Genomic DNA, 10,341 nt, shown 5'->3' on the forward strand with positions numbered 1-10,341 from the left:
CATTTGACTCAGTTCTCTCTTTCTTTCTTTCTTTTTTTTTTGCAATTTTTCAGAAACAGTTAGTATCAATCAGTTTTCCGGTTAATCACACTTGCAAACATTATACTCCAAAAGAATTTTATTGTAGGCGTTCCTCATATCGATCCAAGATCCCACTTCTGAATTTTTTGTGGGACGCCGAGCTACTGGTAATAACTATGGAAATGCTGGTATTCACTTATAAAACCACTCATTGATGACATAATTTTAGCTACTAAACATTTAATGATAACTAAACTACACATAACTAATATTTACAAAAATGATTACAATGCAGAAGTGCAGCCGTCTTGCTGCTCGTCTTTGTGCCACGTCTTACGTCTTTCGTCTCCTCAAAGTTATTCACTAATCAAAAAGTTTTACCGCCCTTGGCGCTGTTCGTTTTGTCGCCGGACTCTACGTCGTCATCTTTTGGCGAGTTTTCCATACAAGAAGGCTAAAATGTATGGAGGGCTATGCAAGCGTACCAGGGTGTACCAGAGTCGGCACCACATATATGTGAGTATAAAAAGTGTAATTGATACCAAATTTCATCAAGAAATTCGGGATTCATGATACATCCTTATATATTATTTCTGCAGCCTGTTTTTTGTTGCTACGCGAGATCTTCCTCATTTCTTGATCGATTTCTTTGATTTACCTCTTATTTTAAAGCTTATCGTGCAGGCTAATGATGAAAAATAGACCCACGGTCTAAAAATTGTTTCTTCTGTCCAACAAAAAAAAAAAAAAAAAAACCGTTTTTAAGCACCAGACTGAGGTTTTCGGTTAAATTTATAAGTTTAACTTGCGCTGTGTGACCGACAGAGCTGAATAGCTCGATCGGCAGAGCGTTCGACTGGTATCCAGAAGTGTTCGGGCCCAACCCGGACGTTCTGCATCGAAAAATTATGCTAAAATCACGCATTACATGAACACCCGAAAAGTAATAAATAACACAAATGGGGCAAAAAATTAAATGAGATAGGGACGCTTCTTGCTTAGGGTGGGCTTCTTGCTTAGGGTGGGTCCGAAATACGTAAAAAAAAAAAATAATAATCTCCTAGATAACAGGACACCCCTCAATATTTTTAGTCTTGTGGACAATAATATGCTGGAAGAATATTAGCTTCCTATTTCAACTGAAAGAGGGTGCTCCACCCCCTCCCCCAAACTTAATCAGTATGGGGAGGGGGAGTTAAAAACATATTGAACTGAAAAAATAATGCTGCATGTTGTAATATACGCGAGTAATATGTATATACAGTGGTTCTTAAAAGCCTTCGTACACCTACGACTTTCAACGAAATAGACCCCAATCCATTGGTTATAATTAATATTTCGGAATAGGTATTTAATTATATGATTTATAATCAGTTTTTAATAAAACTACATGAAAAGTTTTAAAAATATATTAAAACCTAATTTTTTAAAAATTAAAAACCAAAAAGTGCCGGAAATTTTATCTCACAAAAGTCTTCGTACACTTTATAAAATGTCTATATATTATTGAATAATTTAACTTTTGATTAAGTTATTAATTAGTAGAATATCATACAGTATTCAAGTAATTGGGAAATTTGCATATTTCAACAACGTGATTTGCAGAAATAAAGCTTCTGCGAACGTATGCAAAAGATGAGCCCTACAAAAGTGGAAGGTGGAAGACAGGCGCTGCACAGGCAGTTATTTTTAACCTCGCTGGTACACAATGGTGACTTTGAAAGACAAAGCTCTATTGGTCAAACTTTTTTACCAGAACGACGAGAACTCATGTGCTGCTTTAAGAGCATTCCGTCGGCTGAAGAACATGCGCCGAGGACCGATATCACCACGCGCTTTAAGAGAGATGATGAGGAAGTTCGAAAGATCTGGACAACTGGGAATTTTGCCAGGTAGAGGACGCCATGCTGTGAATTCTGCATGCGTAGAAGACGTTGCTTTGGCGGTCGTGGATACCACTAGACAATCGTCACATGGTGTTGTCAGTGTGTCACGTGTTTCTCGTGCTGTGGATATGCCCTATACGACCGTCTGGCGTGTGATGCGTCGAATCCTACGCTATTTTCCTTACAAAATCCATAGTCTTCATCAGCTGTCGGACGGGGACCCTGTGGTTCGGGAAACATTTGCGCTGCAGTTCCTTGCCAGAATGGAAGTCGATGCTGCTTGGCCGTGGAATATCCTTTGGACGGATGAGGCCCATTTTCACCTCAATGGTCAAGTGAATGCGCACTAGAGTCCCTATATGAAAACGTAGTTTTCAGAGTTGCGACAACAGCTACGCTCGGAAAGCGCAACCGGTTACAGGAGAAAGATAGGGTTGCCGCCGAGCTGCAAGATTGGCTCCTTGTTCGCTTTTGAGTTTCATTACAAAAAAATAGTCACAAGCGGGAGCGGGAAGAGTGGCTGAAACGGGTTCTGAAGTATGTAAGCACGCGGATTCGAAAATGCATGCTGTCAATAAATGAAACGCTCGATTTTGATTCAAACATTAGAAAAAGACGAAATGGCCCTGTGTTAGCAGAATTAAAAGCAGATTTTTCTTTTAGGGGGTCCGGAACACAAAAATGGTCAAATTTTGCAAATTTTTTTTATCATGTAAAAAATCACTCCGTGTTTTTCTGCTTAAGAGGAGGTTTGAATCTTGTTTCTATCTTAAATAGAACGAAAGATATAATTATTTTTGTTTCATGCACCTAACTAAAGTGTACTTAACTTTAAAACTTTAAACGCGTTTTTCTCCATGATGCAATTTTTCCCGATTTCTTGCATTCAAACTCTTATAAGTCAGGAACCGATAAAGATAAAGTAATGAAACTTGAAGCATATCTTTTTCAAACAGTTTACTTTAAATTTTATTCGTCGAATTAAAAAAAAAACGTTTACTGCAAAAATTACGATTTTTTAAAAAAAAAAGTATCTTCGAATTTTTCGAAATTTTTCTTCAAATATTTTTTATTGAATCAATATTTTTAAAATCGCCGAATAAAAATTAAAGCTTAGATATTTGTGCGTAATTCATTGAAAAAAAATTGAAAATTGTTTAAGAATATTTTGAGTTATAGCAATTTAAAGCAACCCCATTTTTTATAACAAAAACTAATTAAATTTAAATAAAAATTTCTCTTTTTTTCATATTTATGTTATAATTTTGCTTATTAAATAAATGGTGAATCAGTGCAAAAAATTTCAAAACTCTAAAGTATATAATAAAAAAAATTTCAAAATGTGTCCCGGACCCCCTTAACCTTATTCTCTTTAATACGATTAATTTTAAATTAATCAAAAGATTCTGAGACAACGAAAATTATATTATAGTTTGAATTGATTCAAAATGAATGAAGGAATAAAAACTGATTAAGAAAATGAAAATAAATAAATAAGCAACAAATAACGAACATAAAAAATTGCTTGTTTTTGCTACATTAAGTTTTATAAAGATTTTTGAACATAGAAATATTTCTTGAATTGATATCAAAAGCATTGCTTATTTATTTTTTTTTATAAAAGGAAAAAAAATACAATTTTCTGATTTAAATGGAAAAGTTTAGCATTAGCTTAAAAATTCCGAAAGGAAATATATGCCTAGGATGTCCACCTACGGGGGGGGGGGGGGGCACTCATGTATATGCAAAGGAAAGTTTGAAAGAGTAATACTAGAAATATGCAGAAGCTTAAAACAAGGTATCCTATCCAGGCCCGGATCTATATATTTTGGGCCTCCCTGCAACAAAATCTCTATAACCCCTCCCCAGAGGCCATCAGTGTGTATTTGTAACATTAAATAAGTCTTAGTGCTAGGTTTTTTTCAATTTTTTTTTCTTCAATTTCATAGGCCGTTGGACCCCTTAAGACCTGGGACACCACACACTGCGGGGATCCTATCTCGCTCCCCCCCACTCCAAAAAAAAAAAAATTAAGAACCTCTGAATATTTCAATGGTTTAGTGGGCACACCTAGTTAATAGATTAATTTGTATTTAGTTGAAAACAAAATTATATTAATCAGAGGTCATTTTTATTTGAAACTAGATGCAGATAGAAATATTCAGAAATGAATTGGGAAGTTAAGGGAGGGGGGCGTGTATTTTGACATATATTTTTTTAACATTCGTATATGCATAAGAAACAGATGTCTCCATTGTTTTATATTTATTTCTTGTAAGTACACTATCTATTATTTAAAATTTTCAACAACATTTTTATACCAAAACAATACTAGAATGAAAGGTAGTTAGGTAGTAGACATTTTTTTAATGAAACAAAATTAAAATAATTCAGAGCACCAAAAAAGGATTTGTACTTATTTTGAATTTTTATGAGAAAACAAAAACTAAAAATTAAAAACAATTTAGCATGAGGAAAACTCATTTATTTCATGCTAAGTTTTCAGACCAATAGCATGATCTTATAGTTGTTATCTTGTTGTTTTTGTTGTAAACAACATAGATCTCTGTTGTTCAATTTATTTTTTGGTGTTATTGTATCTATAAACTTTATTTAAAACACAAAATTTCCAGCATTTTCATCCGAAAAAGAAAACACTAGTTTAATTAAAAACTTCAGTCACTAATGGGCTAATCTTCAAAAGGTGCAACTTTGCTGTCACATGCCTTTTACAGTTAAAACTAAGGAATAGTTTATTAGTTTTTAATTTCAGCAAAAATATATCCATTTAAATCTGCCGACAGTTTTTTTTTTTTTGTAATAATTTTTATTTATTTATTTATTTATTTTTGGGAGTATGCAGCATGTGAATTCTTACCTCCATGTATTAGAATTTAATTAATTCAAAATAAATGAAGTGATAAAAAAAAAGGTAAGAAAATGAAAATAAATAAATGAACGACAGATAATGCACGTTAGAAATTGCTTGTTTTTGTTTCGGAAAGGCAAGCGTTATAAAGAGTTATAAATCTAAAAATATCTCCTGTAACCATCTAAAAAGCAATATTACTAATAAAAATGGTTTGCTATTAAAAAAATTGCATGTTTAAGTTTACCCTGTACAATTTTCTGATTTAAATGTGATTAAGTTAAACATTAAATTAAAAATCTGAAAGGTAAATATGCAAAGGAAAATTTGAAAGCTTAATACTAGAAATAGGTAGATGGTTAAAACGAGGTAACCCCCCCCCCCCCAAAAAAAAAGAAAGAAAAAATACCAAGAACCTCTAAATATTTTAGTGGTTCAGTAGGTAATCATGGTTAAAATATTAATTTGAATAAAATTTAAAATTATTACTTTAATTTGATAGATAGAAATATTCAGAAATAAATTGAGGAGTTGAGGGGGTGTAATTTTAAACATTACTTATTTTCAACTCATATGAATAAGAAACAAATGTATCTATTGTTATTTATTTATTTCTCTGCATCATACATCTATTACTTAAATTTTGAACAATATTTTCACATCAAAACAATATTACAAAGAAAAAATCATTCACAGCACCAGTAGAGGACTTGTACTTATTTTCAATTTTTGTGGAAAAGCAATGTTTACATTTAATTTTGACAGATATTTTAAATACAACTTAGCATGAAGAAAACTCATTAATTCCATACTAAGTCTTCAGGTCATTACCACATAAAAATTACAACCAAAGTATCTAATGTTCAATTTATTTTTTGGTGTTGTTACATCTGTAAACTTTATTTCAAACACAGAATTTCCAACATTTTTACTCGAGGAAAAAAAGAGGAAACAAAGACATTTTTCTCAACTAGGCAATCAAACTCAAATTGAGGGTACCGAAACAGGATTTGTAGTTTTTATAGATTTTGGGACACACTATTATTATCAATAACTGCTTAAGTAACAAAATAGGCAAAGATTAATCTTTGTGTTTTCTGAAATGCAACGTAACCTCAAAATATTTAGATGTTCAAAATGTAGTTATTATAACCAAATTTTTAAAAATTCCTTACTCCAAAGTATCATTTCCTAAAATTAATAATTATGGACAAAACATTAGTTTAATCAAAATTTTCAGTCACTTATAAACATAAAGAAAATAAATTTTGTTATAGGCTTTTTTCCCATCTACTCAATCAGGGAGTTTCGATTAGACAGGGCAAAATATACTGATGCTTGTAATTTATTTTCTCTTATACTATTCGTGAAGTGAATTTTTATGAAAAAAAAACTCCCTTGATTGAAATAAATTGAATTTTTTGTTCAGATTTTTTCATATAGATTGTTATTCCATTCATTACCCCATATCAAGGATGGATGAACATGACGTATGTTCTAATATCCTGAAAAATGCTTCCAGAACTCAGTCAGAAACAGAACAGGTGCACTGACAGTCAAAAGTGGACTAAGATAACAGTTGCTACCAATCCCTTCCAAAATTGGAGCTATTTGCAGTTATTCAAATTCTGTCCTGTAGTTTAAGTGGGGAGAAAAATCTCTTTTTGAGAGGGGGGAGGTTCTGGATAATTACAGGAACAGAATAAGCAGAAATGAACTGTTTATTTAATGCTGAAATAAGGTATAACAATAAACGAACCTAAATACATCTTTCATATTTTTATGTATATCTAAATTTTTTAGCCTTGCTTTAAATACCAAAAAATTTATTATAAATCTGAATTGAAAACAATATTTTTACACAACAAACAAGCATAAACCTAAAGAAAGCACTTGATTTACAAAACAAATTCAAAACTCTAAATTTAGAGAATCAAAACAGAACACCAGCTACTATTTCAAAATTTCTGTTGCAAAAGTATTGTTTGTTTAACCTCTTTACATTTCAATATTATTATACTAATGAATGATAATAAATTTGATAATAAGTGTAACAAATCAGAAATACAGCATTGTCTGTATGAAGAAGATCAAAATTTCATTTAATTACACTATTTAGCATTTAAACACAAAATTTTCGTTGGTTTGTATGTCGTTGTTGAAAATCCAAAGACCATTTCGGCAACAAATTTCCTGAAGTTTACAACATAACAAACATGAATGGCATATTATACATGGAAATTTATTATTATTTTTTAAACAACTTCATTAAAATTAGTTTTGATAAAGCTGTCAGTAGGGGAAAAAGGACAGTTCTGCGACAGCCGGCGCAGCCCGCAGCCAGCTGCGCCGTCCATCTCCCCGATTGCGCCTCCCAATCCCTCCGCCTCCCTGATGCCGCCTCCACCGCCTCCTCCACTTCCTCCCCACCCCCTCCCGACCTTGGGGTTGACCCTCCCCACGACCGGGGCCGCCGCGAGAACCCGTAGAAGGTGACGAGGGTTTTTCCCGCGTTTTAGATATTTTTCCCGCGTTTTCGGACTTAGAATATTTTGAACTTGTTGTCATGGTATCCACAAAGTTTTTACTTTTTGGATGGCAACACTTGTTTGAGTTTCGGTTTTGGAATGGCAACACTTGTTGTCATGACAACCAGAGTTTTTAGTTTTCGGTTGGCAACACTTGTTGCTATGTTTTAACTTATGCTATGTTTAACGTCGGTGGCGCCATCTATTGAGATATTTCCGGACTTTGAATATTTCTGCGAATTTAATTATTTTTATTTTTACAGAGTGTCGCGGCCGGGAATCGAACACCCAAACTTTGAGTTAGCAAAAACGTATGCTAACCACTATGCTATATTTTTCATTACTCTTTCAGTCTTAATGTGAATCTGTACCATGACAACGAATATTACAATTAAATTAATTTTAAAACCATCAGTTAATTTACTCTTTAGTACTAATCATGGCATATCATTAACTGAATTTCAGCTCATAATTGAAACTATCATCATTATTATTATTTTTCATAATAACAAAGTTTTCACTTAAGTAAAGATTTATTTAAATACAACCCATTCGAGATTTTAGATTTGGTTCAATGCTTTGTGGACTTGAAATATATTTTAAACTTTGATTTTCTTTTTCATGCATTTCAAACTTTATCATTTTTATTTTTTCTAACTTGTTAAATTTTCTTAACTAATTTCATTTTTCTTTGTCAAATTTACAAATATTTTTTCTAACTTGTAAAAATTTCGAAGAAATAATTTTCTTAACTATTTTTTTTTGACTTTCATACAACAAAATATTTTTTCTTACTTGTTAAATTTTCAAAGAAATAATTAACTTAAATATTCTTTCACACATTTTGAACTTTAACGTTTTTTCCTGTCATTTAGCACTTTGATTTTTTTTTTCACTATTTTAGCGTTTTTCAATTATTTTCAGTCTTTAACTATTTTCTTAACTTTTTAGTCTTTAACTAATTTCAAGCATTTCAGACTTAGATTATTTTTTCGTGATTTCGATTTTTTTAGTATATTTTAGAGTTTGATCATTTTCTCGCTTGTTTTTACTTTATCGTTTTTTTTTTTTTTCCCCGATATTTTTAAACTTAGAAATTTTTCACAAGTAGTGACAGGAATCGAACCTTCAAATTTTTCAAAACGTTATCATGTCTTCAATTTTTGCAATCATGTCAAACTTGCAATCAATTTACTCGTAGTAGTAATTAACACTTATCATTAACAAATTTTCTCAGATTTTAAAAAATCAACTTAATTAATTTTTTCCAGTAAGCAAATTGCGCACTCAAGTTACATTCCAACACTGCATATATGTTTCAAGAGTTTCATTGAATTTATCACATTCCATTTAATTAACTCTAATAATTACTTTTTCATTAATACTTAACTTAATCATTTTATCATACATTTATTCCAGTTACAAAATTATGCTTAAAAGTTATTTATTTTTCTTAGCACAAGAGATTTTAACATGTTCCTACTAAAATGCTTTTCACTCTAGTTTGAGTTTACTAAAATAGCAACTCATTTACGATTTAGATTCATTTAATCGTCTTTGATTCTTTTTTCATTGTTAATATTTTAAATTATCACATACGTTATTATTTTTATACATTTATCCATTTAATTTTCGAAAATCTACAATCAATTTACTTTTCGTATTAATTAACACTTATCACTATCAAATATTTTCATGAATTTTAAAAAATTATCTTCTTAAATAATTTTTTACTGTAACCAAATTTCCCACTCAAGTTATATTTTATCACTACATATGCTTTTCATGAGTTTCACTTAATTTATCGCATTTCATTTAATTAACTCTAATAATTATTTTTTATCATCGATATTTAAGTTAATCATATTTTCCTTTCTTTATTTTTTTTTTCATGCAAACACTCTTGATGGAATAAAACAAAATTTTCAACTTTCATGAATTAAATCCCCTCTGAATATTTTATTTTACTTTACCATACTTTACTATTTTACTTACTGCGTTTTACTATTTATCATTCATTACAGCTTTTCCAAAATATTACTTTACAACCAACCAATTTCATTAACAGAATTTTCATTACAATTTATAAATTTCACTTTTATTTAATTATTTTTACCTACGGTAAAATAAAACACATAACACAAAAATGTTAAACATCAATGAAGTACCCAAGAAATGTTAAAATTATAAGTCGAGTATCAAAACTTCATGTCAGCAAATTTTAAAAATAGACTTACCGAAAAATAACTTCTACTGAAATTCATTTCAAAACTTGGAATCAATTTACTCTTAGCATTAATAAACACTTATCATTAAGAAATTTTCATGGATTTTAAAAATCAACTTATTTAATTTTTTTCCAGTAAGCAAATTTCGCACTCAAGTTACATTTCATCACTTTATATGCTTTTCAAGAGTTTCATTTAATTTATCACATTTTATTTAATCAACTCTATTAATTATTTTTTTGATTAGTATTTAACTTAGTCATTTTATCGCATAGTGTTTTACTTTATTATTTTTTTTTTTTCATACAAGCACTCTTGTTAGAATAAAACAAAATTTTCAACCTTCATGAATTAGAATCACTTTGGCTATTTCATTTTCCCAATAATATTTTACTTTAACAACTAATTTCTTTAACAAAATCGATATCATTTATTTTAGTCTTTATCCTTTTCGAACGATACATTCAAATGGACAGCTATACGTTAAATTAAGAAACTTAATCTAAATTTTGACAAATTAAGTTATAGCTAAATACTGACTAAAATTAAGTACAAAAGACTAACCTTTTTGGGGTGAAATCCCTCAAGTACCAGCTATCGCGAAGTTATTTAAAAACAGTGAATGAAATTGTAATAAGTGGATTGTTAATTATAACTCAATCTCACAAAATTACAATTACATGCATGTTTTATTTGAAATCGCTGCATACGGCTGGCTGCCCATCGTCGATTTGCAGAACGCATGCCGTGATATCGCAAATCAACTCGGCTGTTGAAAGAAACTACCGTAATCCCACAGCACTTCGGAT

The sequence above is a fragment of the Uloborus diversus genome, chromosome 10 (assembly GCF_026930045.1).
Source record: "Uloborus diversus isolate 005 chromosome 10, Udiv.v.3.1, whole genome shotgun sequence".
Taxonomy (NCBI): Eukaryota; Metazoa; Arthropoda; class Arachnida; order Araneae; family Uloboridae; genus Uloborus; species Uloborus diversus.